This window comes from Lagenorhynchus albirostris, chromosome 12 (genome assembly GCF_949774975.1).
Source record: "Lagenorhynchus albirostris chromosome 12, mLagAlb1.1, whole genome shotgun sequence".
Taxonomy (NCBI): domain Eukaryota; kingdom Metazoa; phylum Chordata; class Mammalia; order Artiodactyla; family Delphinidae; genus Lagenorhynchus; species Lagenorhynchus albirostris.
Genome location: NC_083106.1, coordinates 2251611 through 2266895, shown reverse-complemented (window position 1 = coordinate 2266895; position 15285 = coordinate 2251611). Strand labels below are relative to the sequence as shown.

At 48.5% G+C, this 15285-nt stretch overlaps 1 protein-coding gene across 5 annotated transcripts in view; it reads left to right on the top strand.

Moving 5' to 3' along the window:
* CCR6 (C-C motif chemokine receptor 6) overlaps positions 1-15285 on the top strand; it is a 77751-nt gene that overhangs the window by 50601 nt on the left and 11865 nt on the right. The window contains exons 1-2 of one of the 5 annotated variants that reach the window (XM_060167245.1): positions 11404-11544; positions 11986-12089. The exons of the other annotated variants lie outside the window; for them this stretch is intronic. The gene's annotated coding sequence lies outside the window, so the exon portion shown is untranslated. Of the gene's footprint in view, positions 1-11403; positions 11545-11985; positions 12090-15285 lie in introns of those variants that run through there. 5 annotated transcript variants of the gene reach the window in all.

The window sequence follows — 15285 nt, the reverse complement described above, 5'->3', positions numbered from 1 at the left end:
CAGCTCATGCAGCTCAATAACAAAAAAAACAAGCAACCCAATCCAAAAATGGGCAGAAGACCTAAACAGATATTTCTCCAAAGAAGATATACAGACTGCCAAAAAACACATGAAAGAATGCTCAACATCATTAATCATTAGAGAAATGCAAATCAAAACTACAATGAGATATCATCTCACACCAGTCAGAATGGCCATCATCAAAAAATCTAGAAACAATAAATGCTGGAGAGGGTGTGGAGAAAAGGGAACCCTCTTGCACTGCTGGTGGGAATGTGAATTGGTTCAGCCACTATGGAGAACAGTATGGAGGTTCCTTAAAAAACTAAAAATAGGACTACCATATGACCCAGCAATCCCACTACTGGGCATATACCCTGAGAAAACCAAAATTCAAAAAGAGTCATGTACCAAAATGTTCATTGCAGCTCTATTTACAATAGCCCGGAGATGGAAACAACCTAAGTGCCCATCATCGGATGAATGGATAAAGAAGATGTGGCACATATATACAATGGAATATTACTCAGCCATAAAAAGAAACGAAATTGAGCTATTTGTAATGAGGTGGATAGACCTAGAGTCTGTCATACAGAGTGAAGTAAGTCAGAAAGAGAAACACAAATACCGTATGCTAACACATATATATGGAATTTAAGAAAAAAAAAAGTCATGAAGAACCTAGGGGTAAGGAAGGAATAAAGACGCAGACCTACTAGAGAACGGACTTGAGGTTATGGGGAGGGGGAAGGGTGAGCTGTGACAGGGCGAGAGAGAGTCATGGACATATACACACTAACAAACGTAGTAAGGTAGATAGCTAGTGGGAGGCAGCCGCATGGCACAGGGATATTGGCTCGGTGCTTTGTGACAGCCTGGAGGGGTGGGATAGGGAGGGTGGGAGGGAGGGAGACGCAAGAGGGAAGACATATGGGAACATATGTATATGTATAACTGATTCACTTTGTTATAAAGCAGAAACTAACACACCATTGTAAAACAATTATACCCCAATAAAGATGTTAAAAACAAAACAAAAAACAAAAAAAATACTGTTATTCCATTAATATGACAATACTGGAGGCATTTGCTCTAATCTTGCAGTATGTCTTCTTACTAAACATCCTCATCCTTCTGAGCCCTCGCCTACCTGGAGGTCTCTTATCTAATAACATCAAGCCTCGAAGACAACTTGAGAAAGAGGAAATGAACACAAGAGGAGACTCTTGCAGCCAAAATAGATACCACAAAGTCCATCCCCTCTCCCAGGGGAGACCCTCAGGTGCACATTCAGATGTACTGACTCTTATTTTAGGTGAGGTTCTGGTAAGTAGGGCTGTTTGGTTTCCCAGCCCAGAGCTTATAGAAGCAAAAAGTTTCAAGCGGGAAGGTCACTCCTGGAGTCAGGCGCCGGGAGGAACGCGGCAGGAAAGAGGACAGGGTGGGATGGGAACACCCCAATATACAGAGAGGACGACTCGATGTATTTCAGTCTGGGGCCATGTAACGCACAAGCAAATAGCCCTCAGTATTTGAGCGACTTCTGCTTGGAATTTGGTGCTTTCCTGCAGAGGAGAAAAGCTCACGTCTGCGATGGTGACAACAAAGGCATCAGAGGCAGGGCTGGACCATGGCGATTTTATTAGAAGATGCATTTGAGCCAGAATTTCATCAACCAGGTCTCACATTTTAAAATACTTAAAACGGCAGACGATCAACCTCAGTTGAAAGTTAATTCAGAATTACCTTCCCCCAGGACAAGGTGAACTAGACAATGCCAAGTTCCTCTGTCAAGTACACTCAGCATCCAGCGAGCTCTTCCTGATGGCCAGGCGAGGTCGTAGGATCTACAGAGGATTCCATGTCAGAGAAGGTCGATATCTGTGAAATGCGTTCCATTGTACTTTGCACAACTTCTTCTGTTTGGGGAGTAGAGTGAGGAGTTGGATGCATGAAAAAAGAGAAAAGGGAACAAAGAAAGGATGAAGATGTGAAGGAGGGGGCGGTCTGAGCAGAAGGTAAGGAGTGAAATAGAGGGGAAGTGTTAAGATGGTGAGCGAGGCCATCGAGGGGGAGGTGCAGCCACCCAGGCCCAGGGGAGGGCTGGCGGCAGAGAGAGCAGGGCTCGCCCTCAGCCCCTGGCAGGAGCCGCTAGGACTGGGGTGCGGCCAGGCCTCTGCACTTCCCCCCTCAGCCTCCTTCTGCATGGAGTTGTAAGGCCTTCACCCTCCCTGTTGTCTGTCTCCCTGCTCATCGTACCAACCACCTGAGATTCTGGGGGTGAAGGGAGGATGAGCCACAGGTTAGCGCAGCCCCTGGTCTTTCCTGCTCACGAGTGGCCTCCTGGGCAGCAACGGCCCCAGGGGTGTTAAGAACTGCAGGCCCGCTCGGTCAGAGTCTGGAGAGGGGATTCAGACCCTCACTCCGTCTGCTCACTCGGAACCCCTCCCCGGCCCCCCCTCCGCCCCGCCTAGGCAGAGGAATCCTCCATCCAAAGGCTCATTACTGTTTCGGAGGCGGCGGATCCTGCTGTTGTGTTGTTACGTTTCTCTCCCCAACCATCTTAGTGGCTGTTGAGGTGACGGCTAGGAAAGCAGCGGGGCTGTTGTCACATTATCATAACCTCGTCCTTTCTCATTTCTGTAGGACCTTTATAAGTCAGCCTGGCTGTTCCCGTTAGACAGAATGAAAACAGAGGCCTGAATCTGGGTCACGAGGAATGCAATGAATCAGTGGAGGCCCCAGGCCCTTTGCTTGGCTGCCCTCCCTCCCATGCACAGAGAGCACCGTCGGGAACTGGGGCAGTGATGTCTTTACGGGTTCAAGGAGGGAGACGACAGATTTTATTTGCGGGTTTATCTAACATCAGAATTGTTGGATTGGAGGTCCCCAACGTAAAAGGACGTGTGGCTTTCAGATTTGTTTCTGACCGATAAACAGAGGTTTTAGGAAACTAAAAGCCACTGTCTTGTATGTAAAATTAAAGGAAAATGCAATAAAATAGCTTAGTCTTCTTTGGCTTTTCTGTCACTTTTAGCCTTTTCAGATTCTGTAAAATAGGCTGAAGTGATTTGCATAACTCCTCCCATGTGCTCTGGTCAGGGGTGGGCGTCCTCTCTCCAGACCTGAGGTGGAGGGACTTGCTGGCCTCCTATGCGGTGTCTGCCGGGGACCAGCCCCAGTGCCCTTCCTGTCCTCCTTCTTGATTTGGTAGAACAGGTGGAAAGGGGGCCTTTCTGCTGTCCCCACTCTGTTATCTAATCCTGTCTATCCTGATAAAATTAGTCATGCCCTCGTTGAAGAGTTTTGTGATATTTTAAAGTTAAGTCTGAGAAAAGCCAATCCCACTGGAAGTTAGTTTTAATGCTACTTAGAGCTCTTTCATTGATTGTAATAATCTCACTCTGGTTTTCCTGTTCTGAGCCGGCAGTCGTGTCCAACAATTCCTTTCACCATTTACTGTAACTGATTTGAAGCAAAATAGCATGTTCACTGTTCTGGAAACTGATGGAAAAAGTGGTGAATATGGGAGCAGTGAGACAATGAAGATTATCAGGAAATATCTAGAAGGTGTAATTTCTGCAGAAGTGAACATTAGTGATATCGGCAACAGTTACTACAATTAGTCTTTTTACAGTTCTCAGAGATTGTTTCATTGTACAACCAATGTATCTCATTATTAAATACATGGAGAACACAAAGATTTAGAAACAAAATTATATTTCTTATATTTCTAGCCCCCCCACCAAGCAACCATAGTTATCATTTCAATATATTTCTTCCCACACCCCTCCCCCACCCTCCCCCACACCCTCCCCCATGCCCCCACACCCTCCCCCACACCCTCCCCATGCCCTCCCCCACACCCTCCCCATGCCCTCCCCCGCACCCCTCCCCCATGCCCTCCCCCACACCCTCCTCCACACCCTCCCCCACGCCCCCCACACCCTCCCCCACACCCTCCCCACACCCCTCCCCCACGACCTCCCCCACCCCTCCTGCACGCCCGCCCCCACACCCTCCCCATGCCCTCCCCCACACCCTCCCCACGCCCTCCCCCACCCCTCCCCACACCCTCCCCACACCCTCCCCCACCCCTCCTCCACACCCTCCCCCACACCCCTCCCCACACCCTCCCCCACACCCCATCACTCCTTCTCCCAGCGTTTCCCTCCTTCCACCACCCCCCAGAGCTTCGTGTTTTGGGTCGGGTCAATCTTTTCTGTTTAACCCCCTTTCCTCGGGCACATGATCTAACAGAACCTTTCTCTCCCCAGCATGTCTGGCGAAATCAGCAGGAGGAGGGCACCCACTCCATGGCTGGGCAGCCTGGGTGTCTCAAAATCCCTCCTTCCTCCCGGCTGAATCCACCTCCTTCCACTCTCCTGTCTTTTGGCCCACATCCTCCTTTTGGCACAGTGGAGAATAAGGCCGTTCCTTTTCCTTGCTGGCTTTCTTCACACACCAAAGGCTGCATCTTCCCTGAGGTCCCCTCCCGACCCCCTCCTTCCTGGCGTGTGCTGGTCCCAGGCCCCTTCATCTCCCTAATCACGCTCTGCCCTCACCATGGCTGAGTAGAAGGGCTCCCCGCCCCCGGTCCTCAGTGCCGTGACTTCTATTAGATCCTGGTCTGTCCAGGACAGCCGTGGTCTCAGCCCTGAGGCTTCCGCATTCTGGGAGACCAGGACGGTTGGCCACCCTAATCCTGGCAGCCCACGAGGAGGGGGGCTGGGCGGTTGCTGCTGGCATGAAACGTTGGCTCCCGTCTCTGTGGTGTGAGGGCTGACTCCCCTCCCGCTGCTGGTCCATCAGGGGACACCAGCTCCTCTGTACTCCTGGGCTGTGCCTGAGGGCTGAGCAAAGCCTGGAGTCAGAAGACCAGCGCTTTGGGTGTTGAGATGGGGTCTGTGCAGGGGGCAGTCTCTGTTCCCACAGTCACAGCTAAAAGCGGGCGTGGGCCGGGGGTGTGGAGTGGGGTCAGCAGTGGTGTCTGCTCGGTCCCAGGGCTCAAAAAAGAAAGCCTCGCTTGTGCCTGCCGCCCCCCCACGCCGTTCTACTTCTTTGCGTCTTACTGCCAGGTTTTGGTCTTTGTTTGATTTTTTATTCATGCATTTTAAAATTGAAGTCTAGGTGATTTACAAAGTTGTGTTAGTTTCTGCTGTACAGCAAAGTGATTCAGTTGTACGTATAGACCCTTTTTTATATTGTTTTCTATTATGGTTTATTACAAGATACTGAATATAGATCCCTGTGCTATACAGTAGGAACTTGTTTACCGCAGCCAATTAAAAATTTTTTTTTCTACATCTGTGGTCTTTATTTCCTGAGGCCACACTATCGTCTTAGATCCTTATCATAAAGCTTTCACTTGAACATTCAGACTGAAAGTTTATCTTCCAAGAGCACCGTAAACACGAGTGATTAACTCCAGAGGTCAGTTTCAGTCCTCAGAGTCTCTACTCCGCAGGTCTTTCTTCAAGCACTTTTCTCCCTTTGCTCCAGTAACGCTGTATTGATTTCAAGGGACCTATTCTTCTGGCCACTTCTTTTCTGTCTTTTTTCCTCACTTCCATCTGTTCTCCTGTTTCCTGTGCTTAAGTGCAAGCTCCCAGAGCTTTCATCTGCATCTCTGAGTTCAGTTACAACCTCCTGTGCATAACTCTCCCTGCATCTCATGCTAGAGCGCCGCTTTAGGACAGAATGAGAGGGGGGAGGGGCGGGGGGGAGGGGTTGGAGGCAGAGAGGGAGGAGGGGGAGGGGAGGGGAAGGAGTGGGGAGAGGTCAGCTCTGGGGGTACGTACCAAACACGCGGGAGATCTGCACTTCCCGTGTCTCTAATCTTCACCTGAAACCTTCACAAATCTCTCCGCTTCATTTTATTAATGAGGAGACGGACACCCAGGAATTAATTTCAAAAGTGGCCAGCCCGTGGCTGACCCAGATCTAAAGTCAAGACTCTGCAGTTACACAGTACTTCAGTCTCCTCAACCCCATGTACCTTAAATGAATCTCATTTCCTTCCCCTTACATCAGCTTCTATACCTTCTCTGGTTAGAACTATGTTAGAAACTTAGAAATAAGTTTCCAGTTCTGATTTCCCTATTTCTGTTGAGGTGGAAAATCTGGCATCATTTTTACTCCTTCTTCCTCTTGCTTTTTACTGATTTTTCAAAACATCATTTCTTCTTCACATTTATCCCAGAAATGCATAAACTTCAGGGTCGGATGACATGGCTTTGCGTCTTGGCTCTCCAAGTTGTGAGATGCGTGAACTTGAGGAAGTTGCTCTATTTCTGAGTTTCAGTTTGACAACACCAGCACCCTCTAGGCTTCTCCTGCAGATGAACAGAGCAGGGTGAGGGGAGCAGCGAGACGCCTGGCTGTGAGCCATCAGCCCTGCCAGTCGCTCTTGGGCTCTGGGCTGCCTACCTCTGGACGGTTTCCTGTCCACGTCGGTGCTGGGAACTTGCTCCCTGTCACTCCACAGCTCACAAAACTGCCACGTCTTTGCGTTGTCACTGAGACCAAGTCCCAGCTCTTCGGCCAGCCTTCCTCGACTTCCCACTGCAGCCCAGCCCCTCCACTGCTGCCCAGGCTGGCCCAGGACGGTGCTTTCCTGCCACCACACCTTTGCCCTGAGACTCGCCCCCTCCCCCTCCCTACTTGGCCAGTGGGTCAGCTCTCCTGGCTCAGCTCTGGCCCGTCCCCACAGACACTGTGCTCTATGCCTCCTCAAGCTCTCCGCATTCTCAGTCCTGTGAAACATCACTCACAGCCTTGAACTCACTGCCTGAAATGTCATGTGTTTGTGCCTCACCTCGGCAACTGTGCAAGTCCCTTAAAGTCAGGAAGTAAATCACATACTTTAAAGCGCCTCTGTACGTGGTGCAGAGCACGGGGTAGCTATCTGAGGGTTTAATTTGCAGCAGGCGAAGGAGATCGGTGTGCCCCTGGCTCTCTAGCAGTACAACGTTCAGGCTGCATCATTCAGTGCGTAGAGTGAAAAAGAGTGTCAAACCGTGCAGGCCCAAAGCTACAGCACGTGCCCCGAACACGAAGGCTGTACAACCCGAAATCTTTGTCAGTTCCAGAATACGAGGGGTCAGCGCGGTTGACGATTCCGTCTGTAAAAGGCGCTTCTGTCCCTACTGGGGAATTCGCTGGTGGAACGTGATGCATAGCATTTCCGTATTTCTAGATGGAGGAAAATCTACCAAGCCACACCACAAGGCGCAGACCTAAGCCGCTGCTGGACGAGATAGTCTGTTCTTAGAGTTGCCCGGCTTCATCTCTCCAACAGCATCGCTGGCCTACATTTCTTATCCCCCCACTTCCAGCATCTCTTCTCACTGTTGGCTTTCTTGGGGAGGATAGTTTTTAAACAAAGAAAGTCCGTTTTTGTTTTGATTGTTGTTCTTTGTAACACATCTCGTTACTTCAGAAGAGGGTGAGAGCTCGAGCTGAAGAGGAGAGAAGGGCTCCCGTTACTCATTGCTGCTCAGCAAACGACCTCCCACTGTGGTGGCTCAGAACAATTTATTATTACCTCTCAAGGCTCTGGGGTTGGCGGGGCTCAGCTGAGCGGTTCTCAGGAGGGGCCTGTCATGCCGTTACACCCAGAGGGTGGCTGGGACCCGAGTGGTCGGAAGGCTCCACGGGGCTGGCTGTTGTCTGGGGTCTCAGCAGGAGCTCTGCGCACGCGGCCCACGCGTGGCTTCTCTGCAGAGCCTGGGCTTCTCAGCCCAGCACAGAGGCTGGCTTCCAAAGAAAGCACAGCCCAATGGGGAGCTGCAGGGCTCCTGTGAGCCAGCCTCAGGAACCCCGGATCACTGCTTCTGACATGACGACTGGTCAAGCCAGTCAGCAAGGCCAGTCCAGACAAAGAAGAGGGAAATACGGGAGCCGCGTGCTCGTTTTAGAAGAAAAGGCGTTGAAGCTGGCGGTCTCCAAAGGCTGTCTAGCACACGAAGTGCACATCTCGTTAAGATACAGGTAACGCCGACATCAGCTGCGTTCATTTTCCAGGTCCCCGAGATCCCAGCACTCCAGCCACCAAACCAGGACTCAAGCGTGTCCCTCAGAAACACTGCAAACCACCATCTGCTGGGCCTGCACAGGGGCCGGCAAATATCAGACACCGGAGCTGTTAATCAGTGAGGACCGAGGTCCTCTGAAATGCCAAAGGCAATCGGCTTTATCCGCCACAATCCCATCGGCAGATACTGGTGATCCGGGCGTCATGCGTCTTTGGAAATTATCCACAAAGTTGAAAATGTGTGAAATCCTTGTTATGGGTCTTCCCTGGTGGCGCAGTGGTTAAGAATCCACCTGCCAATGCAGGGGATGTGGGTTCCAGCCCTGGTCCGGGAAGATCCCACATGCCGCGGAGCAACGAAGCCCGTGCACCACAGTTACTGAGCCCGCGTGCCTAGAGCCCATGTTCCACAATGAGAGAAGCCACCACAATGAGACGCTCACGCACCGTAATGAAGAGTAGCCCGCCCCCCGCTGCAACTGGAGAAAGCCCGCGTGCAGCAACGAAGACCCAACACAGCCAAAAATAAAATAAATAAATTAAAATAAAGAAAGAAAGAATTAAAAAAAAAACAAACCTTGTTGTCCCTTAAAGGAACATTCTATATCATCTGTGAGGAAGTCCATTTGATTGAAAAACTTTATGAAATTTTTGCCTAAAATCACTTTAACTCTTATAATGAAAAAATGTGTTTGTTCATAATAGACACACACTTCTCAAGTTCCTATTTTTCCTTTTAAATTCTTCCTTCTTAGGGGAACCCACTTGTATTCTCTGCCCTGCTTGTGTGGCCAAGACTCCCCTTCCTTCTAATTAAACAGGGACCTGCAGCTGGACGAGCTGCCTTTCCACACCCCAGGGTGAACCCCGCAGTTAAGAGGAGGGGTCCCCAGGAAGCCCGGACCTACACAGGAGTGTCACAGGCAGCCTCACCGCAAAGTGTAAAGCACTTCCTACTTGGTCGTGATCTTTATTTACCAAACTGTCCCTGGACTTTGTTCTGAATGAATTTTTCACACCTACTGTCAGACTTTCAGACTGGAAACTATTTATGTAAAGTGCATCACCGCATCGTGTACTTGTTGCTTTTTACATCCCTCACAATGCCATGCAAATGAGCAGCAGATTTTATTTAAATGAGGTGAGAGCTCCCAGGATCTGTAACGTGGGACACGTTCTAGAGAGAAAACAAAATGGGTCTGAGCTTCCCAAGGATGACATATAATTTGGATTTTACTTTGAAGTACAGAAGGGGTGCTGGGGCAAAGGACATATGAGGACCACACAGGCCTGGAGTTCTACAGAAGAGCAGCCTTGTGCACGGCGTGGGAAGGCCAGAGGCCCAGGGCTGGAGCTGCTCGGAGGCCAGGGCCAAACCCTCTACGGATTCTCCTCCCTCTGGGGGCAGAGAAGTCGTGTGAGGGGCAGGGGTCCCTCCTGGGGGTGTCTCCCACTCTTCTGACAGGCGGGCCAGCATGGGTGCCGAAGCGTGCGGCTCCGGTGATGAAGCCTCCTGGCCCGTCGTGTGGCCTCACGGTGTCGCTTTCCTCAACATGCTGAATCCTACTCACTGTTCTGTCTTGGTCCTCAGCGAAGTCAAAGCTGTTTTTCTTGCTTTAGGCAGGCCAGTTCTAAGGGTGATAATGAGCTGCTAAAGGGTTTACCTTCCCACCTTCTTGCTAAACAAGACCATCAAAGGGGATTTCAGAAAGAACGGGCAGAAAAGGTGTGTGCGTGACACCCGTGCCCCCAGCCCCTGAGGTGGCCTGTTTTTTCCTCTGCCAGGAGCCTGGGGCCTGGTAGGCAGCACTTCCAGCAGCTTCCACCCAAAGCAAGAAGCAGGACCTCGGAGGAGGTGGTGGGTGGTGATGAGAAGCAGGGGATGTGATGGGGCAGCAGTGGGAAAGGCAGAAAGGACACACTCCCTTGCTCTCCATCCAGGGATCAGCGGTCCAGGCCAGGAACCCCGAGGGATGTCACGTGAAGGGCTCTTTTCAAACAGAGGAGGGGATGGGACACCCGTGTCAATGCAGAATCGTGAGCTCCATCAGAGAAAAACAAGTCAGGACTTGGAAAGAAGCAAATGACATTCAAAAGGATCATCGTGAGGGAGGGAATGGGACGGTTGCGACATCGGTGCCCTGGGATCAGAGGTTGGCAAGCACCTCGAAGTCAAACAGAAGAAGGCTTTTCTTCTATAGGGTTGGGGAAGGAGACAGGGATGAGCGGAAACTTTGCAGGGAAATGATCCACAATGGCCGCGAAGAGGGTCCCGCTGTGCTGATGATTCCCCAGAGAAGCTGACAAGGGGACAGGTCCACGTTCAGTGTTGCTCAGACTTGGGGACAAGCCGCGTTCTGGGGTCTGGAGGAAGGAGAGACCCCTGACTAGCTCTTAGTCAAGACAAAGCAGAGGGTGGGCCGTGGGCAGCTTGCACAACTCAGGAAGAGAAAGGAAGCTAAAGAGAAAGGAGGAGGGAACATTCAGTTAACCTGGTCTTGCTTTTAACTGATCTTTGCTATAAAACTTTGCTATAAATTTTTTTATAAAACTATTTCCTGGGACTTCCCTGGTGGCACAGTGGTTAAGAGTCCACCTGCCAATGCAGGGGACACAGGTTCGAGGCCTGGTCCGGGAAGATCCCACATGCCATGGAGCAACTGAGCCCGTGAGCCACAACTACTGAGCCTGTACTCTAGAGCCTGCAAACCACAACTATTGAGCCCGTGCACCACAACTACTGAAGCTCGTGCGCCTAGAGCCCGTGCTCTGCAACAAGAGAAGCCACCACAATGAGAAGCCTGCGCACCACAACGAAGAGCAGCCCCCGCTTACCGCAAGCAGAGAAAGCCCACGCGCAATGACGAAGATCCAATGCAGTCAAAAATAAATAAATAAATGTATAAGAAAAAAATAAAAAAACCTATTTCCTGAGACTTGAATCACAACAACACACTACATCATGGTGAACACTTTTATGATTCCAGAATTCTTTTTCTTTTCTTTTTCTGTCTTTTTTTTAAAAAATCGCTTGTACCCCAAAATGAGTTCTCCAAATGACTCATCAATTGCTTTTCCTTCCATCAACTGCTATACCTAATGACAGGGCACTTGTTAGATCTGTCACCTGCCATCTCATACAGATCGAGTGCCCAGCTTTTTAGCATCTCACGCTTTTCTTTTTTTTAATTGAGAGATAATTGACATATGACATTATATTGGTTTCAAGTGTACAACATAATGATTGGATATTTACATGTATTGTGAAATGAACAATAAGTCTAGTTAATATCCATCACCACACATGGTGTTTTTGATCCCAAATGATACAATAGTAATACTTGTGTTTTTTTATCCCCCCAAAAAACTAGTGTTTATTGAGTAGCTACCCCACTCCAGGCACTGTCCTACCAGCGTCACATGAACTGAGGCTGCTCTCCTCCGTGACACTCTGAGGCTGCCCCGTCATGGTCTTTATTGTACAGAGGAGGGAATGAGGGGTGAAGAAGGTCAGTACCTCCCTGCGGTGCACAGCTTTCGGGGTGAACACAGGCAGGGGGCTCCAGAGGCTGCAACACTAACCACAATGCTCACACGGCCCTTTCTAAATACTTCTAAATCTTTCCAGGCAGCCCGCAAAGTGCCCTTGCTCCCAGAGGTAACTGACCAGGAGACGGAGTGAGTGTTTGAGCATAAATTCATTGTCACACCTTGAAAGGCAACTCAGAGTCCTTCTTCTGGGAGATAACAGCACCCAGGTCCCTCCCTTCTCAGCAACTTTACCACCAGCTCCAGGGAGTCATATGATTATTTTATAACCTACAGGATATAGATGGTTAACCATCTGTATTTGGGCAAATAGGCGTTCCTTTTACATAGGAAGTGGTAATTCAGCGATTTGCTTTTGGTTAATTCTGGCCTCTCACTGCTTTTTTCTTAATGACCATTAGAAAGTGCATCTGGTTAAGAGAATCACACTGGTGCTGTGCGTTCCTGGGGTGTCATGAGGGGCGTGTAACCGAACTGGGCACTTTGGATCACGGCGTTTCTCAAGGTGAGCCCCGCTAAGCCCCCTTGACTCCTTTTAAAAGTGTATTTTCTTCTCTGATACCCGCATCTAAGGAATATTAGACATGGAAGTGCTTTACTCTTAAGAATTCCGGAATGCTGGCATGCTGTCTGTGTTTACACTTAGTGAAACATTCTCACTTTCACACATACAGTGTCCTAATAGTTTTAGGAATCGTACTGTGTGTTCAAGAAGCTCGCTTTCCCTCTAAATGTACAGGAAGTGATTTCATTCTAATTGCCTCGAACTGGAGCTTGGGCGATGGTTCGGGCATTGCTTCATAGGGGAAAAGTCCAGGGGGCACCTGTCTGGAGAGCAATTCTTTATTTAAATAAGTACGTAAAGAGTTTGCGGCGCTAACATCTGAGCTAGAATAATGTTTTGGCGGCCACGCAATAGGTGATTTATGCACCGAAAGATGATGAGTGAGGGTCTCGAATAGCTGGCGATGGACTGGGAAGGAGCTTTTCAGGCAGTCATTTAAGAGAAATTGATTGGGTGGAAATTTTTATGAGACTCAGTGAAATACAGGAAAAGCTCTGATAATGGCTGCAAATGCCACAGTGATTGTGGAGTGAGTGTCTCATGACCATAAAAGAATGCGCAGTGGTCTTTAAAAGAGTCTGCCGTAGGTTCCATCCAAAGCCTGTGGAGTTGCAGAAAATAGCTATTGCAGACATCAGTAAAGAAACAAATGCAAGGTCTGAATTAATGAATCACTAATTCTGGAAATGATTAGAGATATGAAATATAATTTCTGTAATGAAAAAGAAAATGTAAAAGTGAGCTTTTAAAGAAGCAAAGGGAACCAAAAGAAAAAAAACGCAAACTTACATACCAATCACTGGAAAAAACCCTCTGGCTTCTTTCTTAACCACTCTTATTCAAAAGCAGAAGGAAGCCAGACTAGGGTTTCAGCTCCACTGATGTTCATCTAAAAAGGGATAAAACACCCACGGTTCAAATGAATTAAGAGAACCTACATTTATTGAATACTTACTTTTGTAGTTTGTGAGATTCTGATATACATATCGTTTAAAAATAAACATATTATTTAAGATCATGTGGGAATTTTATAGTCCTTCCGTAAGACCTGCTGGAGACAAGTTGAATTAGGTCTCTAATTCACAGCCCTAGAGGAACTGCAGTCTTCCCATCTATAAATGGGTATAAGTCTACCTTAGAGGGTTTTTGTGAGGCTATAAGGGATAATAGATGTAAAGCAGTGATCCCAATGCCCAGGGTGTAGTTAGAACTTAATTTCAAGCGTGCACACCCGCTTTCCACACACTCAACCAACATACACACGCATACACGCATGCAATGCATACACCCGTATATAATATACCTACATATGACTGACTATACGTGTGTACACAACATATATACATGCACACACATCACACGCATGCAATGCATAACACGACATACATACATACACCCATACTCACAATGTGACACACATACATGCACACACATTACACACACATGTATGCATGTGCATACATGTACTCAACATATGTACGCATACACATTTAGTTCTTGTTCCTTGTCTTGTGGGCCGTCACTATTTATGAAAATAAACACAGATTTAAAATCTTCTGCTTTAACTTTAACAAACTAGTAAACTTGTTATTAAATTTGTTTAAATCAAAAATTTAACAGTTTCCTTGCTGATAATATTTTGTTAAAATTATTCATGTTTTCCCTGTATTTAATTTTGGTGGGTAGATTCTGCCCTGGCCAAATGCACAAAAAGGTTGAAGTCGGTCTGTTACCCACCCCCTTCTGCTTTTCCAGCCGCCTCTTCTCTTCTCTTGGGGATCTTACTTCCTTTTTGCTGCCACCCACCCCTGGTCCGAACAGAGAGCAGACCAGTAATCGACAGACAGACCCTGCGAGGCTGTCCTTGGTCAACTGATACCAGTGAAGACGCTGGCTGCTAATGACCTAGACTGTTTTCTGCCTGTCCCTGGTCCTCTGCATGTGACCAGAGGGCTTCCAAAGCCCTCAAAGACCAGAGCAGAGGAGAAGCTCCTGTGAAGTGGAGACCCGGGGGGCGGCCTCTGGTGGATTTGAGAGCAGCTGAGTAGGGAGAAGGGGCACTGCCTGGAGTTTTTTTTTTTAAATTTTTTTTGTTTTAATTAATTTATTTTATTTATTTATTTTTGGCTGCGTTGGGTCTTCGTTGCTGCACACGGGCTTTCTCTATTTGCAGTGAGCAGAGGCTACTCTTCCTTGTGGTGCAGGGGCTTCTCATTGTGGTGGCTTCTCTTGTGGAGCATGGGATCCAAGCACATGGGCTCCAGTAGTTGTGGCTCTCAGGCTCAGTAGTTGTGGCTCGTGGGCTCAGTAGTTTTGGCTTGTGGGCTCTAGAGCACAGGCTCAGTAGTTGTGGCTCACGGGCTTAGCTGCTCTGCAGCATGTGGGATCTTCCTGGACTAGGGCTCGAACCCATGTCCCCTGCATTGGCAGGCGGACTCTCAACCACTGTGCCACCAGGGAAGCCCTATTCTTTTCATTTTTGAATGAAGTAGTCAATTAGCTGTTAGTTTCTGAGATACCTTCTTTTGCATATTGTACCTAATGAAAATGGTACTAGGAAGCCACAGTGTTTAACTGCAAAAAAAAAAAAAAGTAAATTAGCATTTAAAACACTATGTTAAGAATGTTCATCTAATTAAGTAACATTAAGTTTTCCTTGAAGTAACACTTTTTTTTTCCTGGGTCGTAACAAAATCTTTGAAATGTGACAGCTGGGAGGCAGACGCTCTCACCACGTGCATACGTTGAATCTTGGGACTTCAGCACGTTTACTTTTCATTTAAAACAGTAATATATTTGTGGTTTCAAATCTTAAATGCAAATGTCATATGAAGGTTCAACTTATCACTGTGTGTCTCTATAAGCGGACGAAAAGCCATTCAAAGATATATCTTTTAGGGGCTTCCCTGGTGGCGCAGTGGTTGGGAGTCCGCCTGCCGATGCAGGGGACGTGGGTTCGTGCCCCGGTCCGGGAGGGTCCCACGTGCCGCGGAGCGGCTGGGCCCGTGAGCCATGGCCGCTGGGCCTGCGCGTCCGGAGCCTGCGCTCCGCGGCGGGAGGGGCCGCAGCAGTGAGGGGCCTGCGTACCGCAAAAAAAAAAAAAAAAAAAAAAAGATATATCTTTTAATAATAGATG